General features: G+C 39.2%; 1 protein-coding gene across 8 annotated transcripts in view; it reads left to right on the plus strand.

Annotated features, from left to right (window-relative positions):
• auts2a (activator of transcription and developmental regulator AUTS2 a) overlaps positions 1-16,133 on the plus strand; it is a 1,204,773-nt gene that overhangs the window by 188,096 nt on the left and 1,000,544 nt on the right. The window lies entirely within an intron of this gene.

Raw genomic sequence — 16,133 nt, forward strand, 5'->3', positions numbered from 1 at the left:
TTTCTCATATACCTTCTGAAATAAAGACAGGCGCTTCTAATTAGGTTCAAGATATTTCTAATGGCAATTAATTCATGATTACTATAGCTAGTTACTGTGATTAGACCCTTAATGGCAGGCAGACCATGTTAAACATTGCTCTAAATTTAAAAACACAGCAATGCGTTGATAGAATGCGGTTCCCTTTATAAAATAGTACATTGTCTGATTTACATTGAACAAAACACATTAGATCTGCTAATGTGTGTTGCTTGACAGAAGCAGAATTTTCACCTGCCTAGCTTTGTCACATGTCTTAAGTTTATCTAATAATAGACCTGTGAGTAAATGCTGCTTATTTTTGGTTTGGCACCAAGTTTGGAAATGATCCCACATCAAATTAGCTTTAGAAACACCTAATTCTGTGTGGAAGTGACTTTTCAGGGTCCATGGCAGCACTAATTGTTTGCCCAGTTGCTATTGTGTCTTGTTTTCTGTGCTATCAGCTGCTCCTGGTTTTTGTTTATGAACTAAGCCTGATGAAAACTTGCCACCTTGACAAATACCTTCCCTTCAGTCTCAGTTGTTGGAAATGTCAGTGTGGTTTGATGATGGTTAAGTTTAAAATTAAACACAAATCTACACAAGTAATTACTTCCTAACATTCCTGAATCAGTGACGTTGATCGACAAAATCTAATCCAATTGTACTTGTGTGATTCAGTCGTTCATGTTGTAGTTTGCCCTAACTGTTGTATTTTGGTATAGGTTCCAAACAGATAGACTTACACTTAAAAAAACAGTCCATGCTGTTGTGAGATGTGACATTCTGCGTTTAAGGTACGACCTCACCTTCATTTGCACACTTGGTGTCATGGAGTCTGTGTAGTCAGTCAGTTGGGGTTTGTATGCAATGTACAGTAACATCAGAAAGCACAGAACCTAGACCATGTGTTTGATGGTGTAAATTCACTTTAATATGTCTGACTCAAAAAGAATCCAGTTTGTGGTATGTTACATGGCCTAATGTGTAGAAAACCACATGCATGTGTGCTTCAATTTATTTACTGCCCAAGGTTTCAGTGCTATCTCGCAAAGATGATGGGAAACGCAACAAGTTGATGATTTGAGTCTGATATGACTTTGTCAGAACTGAATTACTTGGCCAACAGTATACGTTCAGTTCTGGTTTGGCTGAGGTTTGCACAAAGGCCTCTTTCTCAACTTCTCCCTTGCCTGAGATGTAGTGAACCTCCAGTTGTTTCTTCCGAATGAGAAAGTAGCCATGTGGTCTGGTAAGATGTTGGCGACTTGACTTGGCGTGTGATGAGAGTTCATTATATGGAAACTGGGAGAAGAATTGTCCTTTCTGTGTTTCCATTAATTAAAAGGTCAAACAGAAATGTGTGGTTCAGGGATCGATAAGCTCCAAGTGCCATTGTTGGTGTGGGGTTTTGTTTCAACATGTTATACCCTCAAAACAACACAATTCTACTTCTGTCAAGTAACACACATTAGCAGATCTAATGCATTTGGTCAGTGTAAATCAGGCAATGTACTATTTTTCAAAGCTACTTTACAAACTTGTGGATCCCCTTTCCCACTGCTCTTTGTGATTCCTGGCTTTGCATGAATCTGAGAGATGTGGTCAGCGAGAAGTAAATAATGATGCAGTGCTTTTATCTAGCTTCTGAACCAATTTGATTTCAAAGAATGGAAAACTGGGAACACTGGACCTGTGATTTTTGGATAGGCTAAATTCATTGCATTATTTACAGTTATTAATAACACATCATGTAGATAACACTCCATTAAACAAGCTGCAGTGTATATATGTTATTTGACAAGTGTCCTGGTTAAAATGTTACTGACCTTGAGTTTCTACTGTTGGTCCAAAAATCCACCATAACCTTTAACAGAAGACAACTGTAACCCCTGTCACCAATGCAGATTGACATTGTTAGATGTTTGTTCGCTTTTCTGGGAGTTTCACCAATTTCTACCAGCATAAGAGCAGGAAATCGGGAGATGTTCACATGGAAATCAGGGCCATGGATGAAGCTGGATTGAATCTTCAGATGACTACAGCTGGCACCATGTCACATGAGCACGCAATGCCAACAACTATCCATATACGGTTGGTAAATTGCTGTCGGCATCCTCATTTTGATTTGGCTGAGTCTAAAAGGTCTATTTGGTTTAAATTGTTAGGGGCAAACCACGTGATATCTAATGAAAAGTAGTGTTTCTCTTAAACAAGATGTACTTTATTGCACAACAGTAATCAGGTACAACTCACATGAATAAGATCGACAGTGTTACAAAGAATATAAGGAGATTTTGGATAACACTTCATGTCTTCAACATGGTAAGCTGAACTATCATTCCTAACTTATGATATTGTAAGATTGGGTGCACCTTGATATAGTCGCTATAATACTATTATCTTATTCAACATCTTATTCCACAGCCCCCTATCCAGGGCGATGTTTTCTTTCCTAATAGTTAACATTTATACTTTTGTGCAGGTAAGTACATTTACCACTAATGCATATCCTGTAAGTCTATGACTTTTCAACTTCAGGCATTGTGGAGGTTTCCCTGCTCTTCCAGAATGTGTTATCTTTGGACTTGGAAGTTTGATAGGTTTCTGGTTTGATGATTGCTGATCTTGATTCTGTTCCGAATCCCACGAGGACTATTTGCTGCTGTTTGAAATATTGAACTGCTGCTGCCATTTGAAAACGGTTGAATTCAAGGCAGTGTTCATGTTCAAGCATGAGAATTTTTGATTGTGAAATACGCCTATGCTCTTTATTCTCTGACTCTCTTAGATGCTGAACACTTAGGTTAAATCTTGCAGGTTCAAGAATTCTATGTTGTGTATTCAAAATCGTGTAGAACTTTATTGAAAGTATCTTTGCTTTTTTTCTGCCGAGGGAGCTATAACAAGATCAGCTATAGTCCCAATTGAGTTTGTGTGTTTACTTGTTCTGCTTCTGACTTACATCTGGTTAGAATCAATTTTGTATCTTAAGAACCGTTTCTCCAAGATGGCTGATTATGTGTTCCATTTGGCCCATTTCTGAAGTTAAATCTTCCTGGTAATACTTTTTTTGCTGTCAGGTCTTCATAATGCAATTATGTATTCTTTGCACTTTGAGCTTTGCAATTCTGCACACTCTGAATGTTGCTTTACATTTGCTACTTTGAGGATTTTAATTGTGCAATGTATCAATGCTGCATTAATTTCTTTACCTGAAACTTGTTTGACTCTGTTATATGGCAATGCTGTTTTATTTTTCAGTCTTTAACGGCTTTTAACTGTGCCTTTTAGCAACCCTGTTTACTGGAGTGTTGTCTCCATACTTTTGTGGACAAATTGGAAGTGTCCTCAAAACAAAATGGATGGTTTCCCACCTTTCATAATCTAATAAACCATTCCTGTCCCTTTCTTGGACTACAAAATAAATCCTGCAGCCTCGAAGATGAATTGTATTTGCTTAACAACTTTCCCCAGATGATTCATGCAGTCTGTGTGGCACTTCATATAGTGCCTCTCGCCTTATGTTTCGAGATTACTGTTCACTTTTACAGCTTCTCTGTATGGATCCCAATTTCTATGGGGTCCACCTTAATCATAGGTTCAATAATGGATCTCCCTATCTTGTTGCAGTCACTGTCATCTCCTAACTTTCTTTTTTCAATTAAACTCTGTCTGTTTAGACATCTAAATTTCTGTTTTATAACTTTAATTTTGGCTTTTCACTGTTTTTAAAGTGGAGACCTCAACTTAATTCCGTTTTGTTGTTCTTGTTTATGCCTACTGCAGCCATACCTTGTGATGTCCTTCAACGAGGGCAGCATCACTCACTCTGAGCCTTGCGTACTTTTTAAAATTCTCATCTTTTCAACCATAACTGTGTCATTTATTTGGTCGAGCTTTTTTTTTCCCAACTAGACATTCCAATTCTACACACAGACTGTCAGATGTCTGTTCATTCTCCAATGCTGTGCCTTTAATCAGGGCTGCTCCTATAATTCACCAATACCTATAACTGCCAGGTGTGACCAGTGTTCCACTCCCTATAATTTCGAGTTAAAAATCACACAACACCAGGTTATAGTCCAACAGGTTTATTTGGAAGCACTAGCTTTTGGAGCGCTGCTCCTTCATCAGGTGGTTGTGGAGTATAAGATTGTAAGACACAGAATTTATAGATGAAGTTAAAACTGTTTTAAAGTTTAAAATGTGTTTTTCCCTTGACTGTAGAGTATGCCTTTTAAAACTTGCTTTGCATTTGTCTGCTGCAGGCCATCTACCTCGATTGCTCTTAAAATTGTAACCCGAAATTCTTCTGTGTACGCAGGAATTTGTAAAGTAAAGCTAAATCGATTTCCAATCTGCATTGCTGCATAGCACTCAGCTAGATTAAATTTTCAGATGGCCATAGACTGATACCATGTTGCACACGATGCCATGCTCATGAGCAACTGCCCTTGACAACTGAGATGCAGCTTCAATCCACAATACTTGATCTGCACATTCCCTTCAATTTTTGGTTTGAAAAATATTGAGTTTGATTGGTTCATTTAGCCATGTTCATTCTTTCAAACATTTAATCACCTCCATTTTTTTCATGTGAATTTTTTTCATTTTAAGTAAAACATTTGACTGACGACAGATCCACTTTTACTCCCAGGGCTCTATAAAAAATGTAAAGAATCAGTGGATAACATTTTTCACTTTCACTTGCACTTATTGTCTGCTGTCCATTTACAGGGGAAGCTCATTGAGTAAAGAATCCCAGGCTTAGACCTACGTGCTGTTAGTCTGTGATTAAGAGTGCTATTGGAGCTATGCTAACAGTGATCCCTGTTTGAAGAATAAGTGATATTGTAATGAATGAAAAAAAAATACTTGTGTGATTGTTGCACAGTTACATTTAAATGTAAGTTGACAAGGTAATTATTTGGGAAGTCATCTATGAAGAGCTTTAGTAGTTGAGCTGAGAATGCAGTGTTTTATTATATGCCTACTCTCTCAACCAACTGAATTGCTGATTAATTATTCTGTGATGTACTCGTGGCTTTTAACGTGTAGTTAAAAATCAATTACAGATATTGAACACTACAGATATGGGAAATCTTTCTTTTATGTTTTCAACACATAATGTGATATGTTGTAAATCACATTTAAACTGTAGCAGTAACCTACATTGTGATTGTGGGGATTTTAAAACACTTCACTTTCTGATGTCTGCATCAACACCCTGTGCTTCGAAGAGGCACTAATGGTTTGTAATGAATGTGCAGTTCCTGCCCACCATCATGCAGGCTTTAGGAGGCCAAATTTATTTATTCACTTATGGGATGTGGGCATCGCTGACAAAGACAGTATTTATTGCCCATCCCTGGGTTCCCTGGCAGTGAGCATGCTCCTTGCATCACTTGCATAAAGGTCCTTGTGTTGAAGGTACCCAGACAGTACTTTTAAGGCAAAAGTTCTAAGTTTTTGACTCACTGTGGGAGATTAGAAATGTAGTTTCTGCAGGTGGTGGTGGTTAGAGATGTTGTTTTTGCAGATGGGTGAGGGGGTGTTGTGGGGGAAGGGGAAGGGGAACATTACACAAACGGTCACGGGATTCTTGCAGCATACTTAAGGTTAAGATTTTAACGAATATAGAGGTTTTTATTTAAGAAAGAGTTTTAAACTAAGAAATAACTTTAAAGTGTTGTAGCTGACCACAAAAGAAGGGGTAGGGGCATTTCACAGTAAGCTTATAGTATGATAAGGGGAACTGGATAAAATAAAAGACAGGCTGTGACAGACAAGGACAAGGACAGCAGGTAGTCAAATAAGGAAAATTAGAGAAAAACAAGTGTGGTAATTGGCTTATGATAGAATGGGGAGAGGGAGGCGTGACTCCGCAACTTGCAAACTGAATAAGAATGCTTACATGCTTTGTTTACGCGCGCTTTTGCTAGCCTGATTGCTTGAGCAAACGCCCGTTTTTTGCAAGGCCGTAAAGAATAAAATGTTCTTGTTTCCAAGGCTTTGTCTCAGGCTGAATTGTGAGTGAGTTTTGTTTCTCACACCACTAATACTGAGGAAATGGTAATTTAGTTATAAATCTAATAACTAAACTGAGATGAATTTGCAATTGGTAATGTTCTCACATCTCTATTGGTCTTGTCCTCCTAAGTGATGGAGTCCATGAGTTTGGATGGAGCTTTTGGAGAAGTGTTGGTGAGGTCTTACACTGCATCTTGTAGATACTGTACACTGCTGTCACTGTGTACAATTATAGGAGAGTTTGCACGTTTAAAATGATGCTTGGGATACTGATCAAGTGAACTGTTTTTGTCCGGGATGGCATTGTTCCCAAAAATAGAAAGAATGCTGTAAGGGCCACATTTATAGGCCTATGGCTTTGCTTATTAAGAGCAGAGAAAGCAGTTCAAAGCAGTTAATTGCTGAACGTGAGCTTCCTGCTTCTTCAGGAGGCCCGCAGAGACGTGTGATGTGTAACTGAAAATCTTGTTTAGTGCTGAAAGGCTGAAATCTCAGCATTGGCGGTGGTTTGAATAAAATGGCAGCCGCAGAATCCAACATATTTCCATTAGCTGGCAGCAATGCTCTCCCTGGGGAGCAGAAAGCAAAACTGTCTCACGCAGTGGTATCACATGCCTGAGGAGGTACACCACCTCATTTATGCTGCCACACTCGCACTCGAGTTGAGACTGCAGTGTAACTGGGACGTGAGGTACGTGTATCCGCTGAAAGACAACTGCAGAAAATATTGAATTTGTATTAGTAATTTATTATTCTGTCTGAATTTGTTTATTTTCCAAAAAGCTGCTGATTTTTAAAATTCAAAATATAATTGATCATTAAGAGTTAAGAGAGAGACAGTCTGGTAATATGTCAGGAAAATGCTTTAAGACCCCTGGGGTGTAGTGAAGTACCAAGCAAATGGTTTGCGTTATGAATGAATCAAAATGCCACTGGCCAAAGCTTGCTCAGAACTGCTGACTCTGGTTTCCGGCAACCAGTTTACAGTAATGCACTTGGTGATTTAGCAGTCACACTGAGGAAATAGAAGTGTTCCCTGAAGCCCCATTTCTACAGTGAGCCATGGTTCAGATTCAATCTGAATAAACTGCTAATCTGAATTTAAATGCTCTAGGTAAACATAAAGGATCAACAAAAATTAACTGTGACCAGTTTCAATTAAATCCAATTAGGTTTACTTTTATATTATAAACGTTGGGAATCCCAAGCCAAGAGAGAATACACATTGCCTGTGGAACAAAGTGTTCGATGTCCACAAAGAAAAACAGATGCAAACAGTCAGAAACAAAAGCAGAAATTGCTGGAAAAGCACCGCAGGTCTGGCAGCATCTGTGGTGGGAAATGAGAATTAACGTTTCACATCAAGTGATCCTTCCTCTGAACTGATGGTAGCGAGGAAAAAGTTGTTTTTTTATGCAGAAGATAGAGTGAGAGGTGGGGTGAAGGACTAGCCAAGATCCCAAAGAGATAGCACGGTTGCACGAAGGACTGGAAAGCAATCAGCCTCGGAGAGCAAATAGCTGCTAATGAGGACAATTAGTAGCTAACAATGGGCTGTGTGTAATAGCAGATTGTGAAAACAAGGCCTGGTGTGGGGAGATTGGGGTAAGGATATGGGAAAGCTCAATTGTTAGCCCATTAATAGACCCCATCAGCAGCTATTCATTCTCCCAGGCTGATCATTATCCACTGCGTTGTCTCTCCAACTGCTGTCCTCTCTCTTTGGGGTCTATCTCCCAATTATCATTTACTCCTTACCCACTACCCCCCCACCCTACCTTCTGCATAAAAAACTTTTCCCAGCTGCCATCGGTTCTGAGGAAGGGGCACTGGACTGTTAACTCTGATTTCTCTCCACAGATGCTGCCAGACCTGCTTTTCCAGCAATTACTGTTTTTTGCTGTGGGAATCAGTTTAGCTAAGTTGGCTGGATCATTGGTTTGCAGAGCAGTGTGATGCCAGTAGCGTGGGTTCTCTTCCCATCACTGATTTGAAGTTACCATGAAGGACTCTCCTTCTCAACCTTTTCCCTCACCTGAGGTCTGGTGGCCCTCAGGTTAAATCACCACCAGTCACTTCTCTCTAATAAGAGAGCAGCCCCTATGGTCTGGTTAGACAATGTCAAAGTCACTGTTTTTGCTCCTTTGGTTTTTGTGTTTCGGGCGAAGCTTGCGACAGAATGATGAGACATAGGAAGTTTCAATTATTTGCTGCAAAGTAAACATTTCCTTCAGTAGCTCCCCCATTATACAGCTTGGGTTTTGATACAGTTGTGGACACTTGCTGACTTTTTTTATAACATGGCTGGGTAAGTCCCAGTTTTAGAAGGGAAAAAGTGAGGACTGCAGATGCTGGAGATCAGAGCTGAAAATGTGTTGCTGGAAAAGCGCAGCAGGTCAGGCAGCATCCAAGGAACAGGAGAATCGACGCTTTGGGCATGATTCCTGAAGAAGGGCTTACGCCCGAAACGTCGATTCTCCTGTTCCTTGGATGCTGCCTGACCTGCTGCGCTTTTCCAGCAACACATTTTCAGCCCAGTTTTAGAAGGCCTACCTCCATTTCCAACAGAACCAGTTTTTGTCAAAAAGGGGAAAGGGGATGTGCATGTGGTTCACAAGAATAATTCAAATTTAGCAAGGCTATTGATGAGATTTAAATCTCAGTTCCAGGATGGAGTGGATCTTTGCGATATGAAAGTAACATATCCCAACCTGGAAGTACATTCCAGTTCCAGATGCTTTAATTGCAATTCTCCCATTTTCCACTGTTAATTTTTAGTTGGAGTAATTAAAGTTCAAGCACTAAAATATATGAGGAATAAACTAGTTGTTTGCAACATGCATTCAAACAGACCCAGTTTTTACTGTAGCATGGACCTGCATCACCACCGAGGAGCTGCACACTTTTAGAGAATTCATAGTAGGGAAGTTAGGCTCTGTACAACTGTCAGGCTCTGATGTTATTTACATCCCCAATGCTGTAAAAAGAGAGAAAAAAAGCATGCTCTGTCAGTGCTGGGTAAAAGAACATTTTTGATGTGAAGTTAATGAATTCCCTATTTTTAAAAATTTTCAATCTCCACTTATCTGTATCATTGAGAATTAAGGAAAAATGTACTGTTCTTTTTGTTGCAATAACTGCTGACACCACCTCAAGGGCTGTCGCTATATTATTTTTATTAGTTGGCTGCTTTTAACAACCTACAATTATCTCAACAGTGGGCTTGTAACTTCACAGTTTTATTGATAGCTCAAAGAGGTTATGAAAGGATTAGCTGTCCTGGATGTGGGTGTCTTAAATATGAATCTATTTGCTTTGATTTTGGTTAATTGAAGAGTTTTAAAGCTTTTAATGGGTTTTTAATTAATTTAATTTTTCTATAATACCATTTTTAGTCGATCTTTAGTTCATCTCAACATGGTTGCTGAGTTCTTGCTGTAGTGGATGCTAGCATCTGTTTCTTTGCCAACAGAGTTAAATTGCGCTGTTTGGGGTAAACTTTTCCAATGTGAGTGCAGTGAGCCGGGAGATTTCCTCACTTGTGAGTCCTGACTCGCAGGTTAAAATTCAAGCTAATCTTTTTCAGATTCACTCGTGGGTCACAGGTTTCACTGGCTGGGCCAGCATTTATTGTCCATCCCAAGTTGTCCTTGCAAAGGTGTTAGTGGGCAACCTTCTTGAACTGCTGCAGCCCATATTGCTAAGATGGAATCAAAATATTGTTCGGGAAGGAATTTTAGAATTTTGACCCAGCAACACTGAAGGAATGGCAATATATTTAGAAGTCAGTACAATGTGTGGCTTGGGGGGGATCTTGCAAGTGGTGATGTTTCAGTGTATCTGCTGCCTTTGTTCTTCTAAATGGTATTACTCATAGGTTTTGAAGTGGCTGTCCAAGGATCTTTGGCAAATCATTGCCATTGTTTCTGTAATCAGATCTGGTTGTGGATTCAAAATGGGGATTTGGGGTTGAGTTGCCAAACACTTATTGTTGCAACAGACTCGAACAGGCGGCAGAGTGTTCTGCTTTTCATTTAGTCATCACCCTGTCACTTGGGAGTTGTCTGTTGCATCGCCCGTATAACTCCAGTTGCTGTATTGCTGAGTGGTTGGAGTTAAAAAGGTCTTCACCTTTCAAGTATGTTTGGCACTCATTGAAAGAGTAGTCACCCATGGGAAAATGTGGCAGGCAGTTTAAGCAAAGCAAGGTCCCACAAACAACAATGAGATGGTTGAGGGGAGGATCTGTTTGAGCATTGTTAGTGAAGGAACAAATGTTGTGCAGATAAATATCCCCTTATCCTTGGAATATTACTGCCTGTGGGGACAGATGTGGTCTCAGTTTAACGTCTGATTCAAACTCTAACACCTCCAACAATGTACAAATCCCATAATACTGAAATGTGTAGCTTTGAATTGTTATGTTTCTGGAGTGGCGTTTGAACAGACAAACTTGTGATTCTGGGACCCACCACCAGTGAGCCCAAGGCTGACACTGAATCAGTTCATAAATCTGTAGCTGTTACTAAGGCTGCATAAAACTCAATTTAGAACATAAGAAATGGTGTTCAAGTGATCTGCAACTAAAGCTTTGTAGATAGGTCTTTGGAGCAGGATGAAAATATTGTAGTGAATATTTACTGTATCTTAACATGTTAATTTGAATAAATAAACAGCCTCTGTTGTAAAGTAGCCATCAACTAGTTGTAACACTAGTTGACAGGCATGGTTCCATTGGGAAAAAAATCATCTTTAATGCAGCATATTTGAATAAATGTAAACAATTATACAAGTATGAAAGAATTAGACATTACTATACATGTTCAAATCTCTTGAAGGCCATTGCCTAGCTATCACTATAACTGCTTCTAGTTCCATAACCATTTCTAAAATATGTATTCTCTATTTCTGGATTCTAGTGCACCCCTTTTCCCTTCATCACATTCTTATTGCTGATACCTTTAGCCATTTGAAGTGTATACTCTTGAGTTCTCTCCACAAAGACTTTTTCCTTTCCAGCTGTCTGTTCCTTTATAAGATGCTCTTTAAATCTGTCTGTCTGACCAGACTTTCTTTTACATAAGAACATAAAAAATAGGAACAGGAATAGGCCATAGGATCCTTTGAATCTTCTTGGACATTCACTAAGTTTATGGCTGATCATCTATGTCCATCCATCTTGCTAGACAATGACCACATCCCATCCCCCAAGTATCTAAAAATCTCTCAAGCCCAGTCCTGAATATACTTAGTAACTAAGCACACACAGCTGTCTGTGATGTAGAATTGCCAATGTTCACAACCCTTTGAGTGAAGACACTTCTCCTCATTTCAGTTCTTAATGACCAACTCCTTATTCTGTGACCCCTTGTGCTAGATTGCCCAGCCAGGGGGAACATTTCAGCGTGTATCCTGTCAAGTCTTAACAATTTCATATATTTCAAATAGATTACCTCTCATTCTTCAAAACATCTGGGGAAAAAGGCTTAGTCTACCCAGTCTCACCTCGGAAAAATTGCTTGATCCAAAGAACCAATCCAGTGAACCATCAATACATTCCCTCATCACCCTCAGGAAAGGAGACCAAAACGACCCATAGTACTTCAAGTGTAGCCTCACAAATGCCTATATTATAAATAACATTTCTTGCCTCTTATGGCCTTTGTAACAGAAGCTAACACACCACTTACATTTCTAACTGCTTGCTGCTCCTGTTTTCTGTGATTCATGTACTGGGCAGCCACATCCTTCTGAATACAAACCTTTCTCTGTCTCTCCCCATTTAAACATGTTCAGCTTTACTTTCCTATCAAAGGGTATAACTTCATTTTTCACTGGATTGTATTCAACCTGCCATGTTCTCGCCCATTCAAGTAAACTGTTGTGTCTCTCCAGCCTCTCTACATTGTGTTCACCCTTTACTTTCTTACATAGTCTCATATCAACAGGATACAGGAACATTTTACATTCATTAATGTTAGTAAGACAAATTGCAAATAGCTAAGGCCCAAGTATTGATCCTTGCATTCCCTCAATAGTTACAGTTTCTGAACCCATTTATTTATGCTCTCTGATTCCTGCCTATTAACTGAAATGTATTTGAAATAAATTTATTGCCCTTAATCTGCGGAGCACTAATATTTTGTAGTAACCTCCTGTGTGGCAACTTATTTAAATTTTTTAGAAAATCTAATTACACACCCTCATTGACCCTGCTAGTTACATTTTCAAAAAGTCGTACAGATTTGTCTAACACTTGTCTCTGATCATGCTCCTGTAGTTTCCAAATTTGGCTCAATTGTCAATTTTGTTTCATAGCATTGTTTCTTAAATGATGATATCCCAGTTACAGGAGCACCAACATGGTGACCATGACTTGACCTAGTGTACGAGGATTAATGTATTATGCTGGGAGAAGCTGGTATTGTGGTAATGTACAAAAACAGAAATTGCTGGAAAAGCTCACCAGATCTGGCAGCATCTGTGGAGAGTTAACGTTTCAGGTTCAGTAACCTTTCCTCAGAACCCACGGTGGCGATAATGTAATTCACCTGGTAATCTAGAGGCCCAGGGAGATGCATTCAATCTGCAGATTCAGATCCCATCACAGGAGTTGGTGGGATTTAAATTTGGTTACTATTTCTAGAATTAAAAAATTGTTTTACAATGATGACTATGAAGCCATCATCGATTGTTGTTAAAAAAAGAACTAACATCCAAGAAATCTATCCTGACCTCATCTGGCCAACATGTGACTCCACAGCCAAGTGTTCGGCTCTTTTATGTCCTCTGATATGGCCCGGCAACTCGCTCAGTTCAAGGGCAGTTATGGATGGACAGCAAATGCAGTAACCCTTATATCTCATGAAACGAGAAGAGAAAGGACACATCCAGCATTTGCAAGAATAAGAATATTGATCAGATCCCGATGCACCCTTCATGTTCAGTTACAGAGGCCATGTCGGAAACATAACTCCTGCAAAGGTGGCGTGTAACCTTCTGGAAATTTTCCTAAAATTGGGTCCTGATAAATGTTGCACCATTATGCAGATCAGTGTCCTCAGGACAGAGGATGCTTGGCTCCTGGTAGCAGATAAAAAAAACTGCGAATTCAACTCCTACTTGATTACTTAATTGTGTAATCTCAGATGATACCAAAAGATGCATTTTCTTTGACCACACACTAAGTTGTGGCTCTGCTTGTCTTGGTTGATGCAGATGGGTGTCAAAGTTTTTGTTCAAAATAGTGAATCTTCCTGTTAACCTGACCAGTAGTTTTCCTTTAATTGGTATTGCTGCTTCTGAGATCCTGCATGCAAAACAGCACATGGCATTTGAAGACATCATTGTGCGTGACCTGTTGAGGTGTCATGTAAATCCTGGGAAGGAGCTTGCATCTTAGTCAATTGTCTATTGACAATTAACAATGTTTACAAAGCAAAATTCGGTCTGTACTGGGAATCCAAAATCAAAAGAGAAATAACGGAAATACTCCTCATCGAGCTGAAAAGTTAACTATGTTTCCCTCTTACTGCGGTGTATTTCTTGAGTTTGTGCTCTTATTTAATATTCATCTTAGAGCCAATTGCAACCAAAACTGAAAATGGTGGCGTATTCAGTGTCCACGTTCAGACTGCATCTTCATGACAGTGCCCACTTCCAGCTGTCAGGAAATAAGGGATTTATTCATTGTTGCCAGCAATGTAGAGCAGTGCAATGAAGCTGATCCCTGAACTCAGACGTTTGAGTTATGAGGGAGACTGGAGAAAATTGAGCTTATCCAGCTGGAAAAGATTCATCCAAGAGAATTGGTTTAATAAAAGTAATGATCGTAAATGGGATGGAAAAGACTAATCCAGGCAACTGTTTTAAATTAAATACTGCATGTAAGACAAGGGAGCATTGATTCATAATGATAAAGCATAACTTTGAGGGTTGTCAGAAGATTTCCCAAGTATTAAATATTTGGATTACACATACAGTGAGAATGGACTGACTGGCCATCTTCATCTGTCACTATTTTGTAATTATTTCCTGCCCTGAGTTTTTTTTATTATTTTGTGCTGTGGGAGCTTTACTAACATGCTATTCATTAGAATTTAGTGGAAGAAACGGTCCTGAAAATAAGATGCAAATGATTATCCTGCAGGCATAGAAACCTACATAATATGCTTACTCTGCTAATGTTTCAAAAAGAAACCAATGTTGGTAACATGAAACTCAATTTTGTTTAGATTAGTTCAGGCTCAATGCCTTAAAGGTCAGAAAAGTGAAACACGGATGATTCCGTAGCTCAAGTCTTCATTGTCTGTCAGAGAGATTTGACAGTGTCATAAAACCACTAGCCTTTCAATGGCAAAATTTGGGGACAGTCAGATATTTCAACGCATGCCGAAAATACTTGATGACAAAAATAATATTCCTCAGGAACCATAAGAAAGTCAGAGAACTGTCTCATTTTGTGTGACTGGTTGGTTCATACGTGCTTGGCAAACTAATCCTCCCATTCAAATTCTTTCGGGGGGAAGAAAAAACTGATGTATGCCGCATTGTGTTTTACTGGCAGAACACTAAACTATTTTTAAATCCGTGAGCATAACTGTGCAACCTGTGACTGCAAAATGTGCATTTTTCTAATTTCAGGCTGACTTAACTGGTGCAGATTTTGCACTCATGGAGAAGCTAGTGCAGAAATTAAGTGCTCAGTTAAGACTACTTTTAAGCTGTTCCATCCTGGGTAGCTCCAAGAATGTTGAATGTCTGCTGTAAATCTATATTTCTATCTGATTTTCCTTGCAGAATATCTTGGAAGGGGTGCTTGCTAAAAATTTGATTGTATCGTGATGTGATCATATCTCTTCTATTTAGTTTCCTATCCCAATATCTCTGGTAACCAAGTGATAGGAATAGTATACCAAAAAATGCAACTTTCTTTCCAAATAATGAAACTTGCATTTATGTGGTGCCTAAATTTAAAGAACATATTAAGAGCATCTTATAGACTACATTATGATTAGATTGCCTACAGTGTGGAAACAAGTCGGCCCAACAAGTCCACACCAACCCTCCAAAGAGTAACCCACCCAGACCTATTTCCCTCTGAATGATGCACCTAACAGTATGGGCAATTTAGCATAGCCAATTCACCTGACCTGCACATCTTTGAACTGGTTAAGAGGAAATGCCACATACCATAGTAGGACGATTATTAAGACAGGAGCTTGACTGAAATCATTTTTCAGAGTTTTTAAACATAAAGGAAAGCCAAAAACTCAAAATGGTTAGCAAGATTAGGGCCGAGGTTAGTTATTGCTTTGCTATTAATGATGGTAGAAAAAGATGAGGATGATTTGGCATAAGCTGGAAGATTAAAGGCTCTATGAGGAAGGTAAGGCTGGGGAAGAATTCCAGAGCTAAATAGTGCAGGGTCTTGTAGAGTTTTGAAGATAAAGACAAGCATATTGAATTCTACGTGTTAGAATAAAAGGTGAGGGTGATGAGTGCATGTGAACTAGTATTGGCAGACCATGTTTTTGCGAGGGAAATATTGACATTTTCGAAGGATGAGTGATGGATGACTGTAAGGGATACACAATGAAGCAATTACAATTCAAGGTCAGATCAATAGGGGTTGGAGTAGTAAATAGGATGTGGAGTTTGAAACTTAGCTGTGGCTTGAAGAGGATGCTAAGGTGTTTTGAGATATGATACAGCTTGAATGAATGGCCAGAGGAGAGCTGAAGTCAATGATAAGATAACCAAATTTAAACCTGAGCCAAAGCACATGGGTTTATTTCTATTGTTCATTTGGAAGAAACTGAATTCTAACTTTTGTATATTAAAGATCCAACGCAATTCTATGAAAGAGGGAAGACTAATTCTGTTTTCCAGATTTATGGGCCAAAACCATAGGTTTCCTTAATAGTAATAGTGCCAGCAAGAGTCCAACAGAGAAAGGCCATGTTCACAGCAAATCCATAGACTATTTAGCCAGCCTGTTCAGACTTCTGCTATATTTGTTTTAAAAGGTCAACAACATGAGCTGTGGCCTGAGACTGGAGTTGAGGGAGGTAACCAAT

Source organism: Chiloscyllium plagiosum, unplaced genomic scaffold (assembly GCF_037043375.1).
Source record: "Chiloscyllium plagiosum isolate Xiang-an unplaced genomic scaffold, Cpla_swu_hap1 HiC_scaffold_31, whole genome shotgun sequence".
NCBI classification, from domain to species: domain Eukaryota; kingdom Metazoa; phylum Chordata; class Chondrichthyes; order Orectolobiformes; family Hemiscylliidae; genus Chiloscyllium; species Chiloscyllium plagiosum.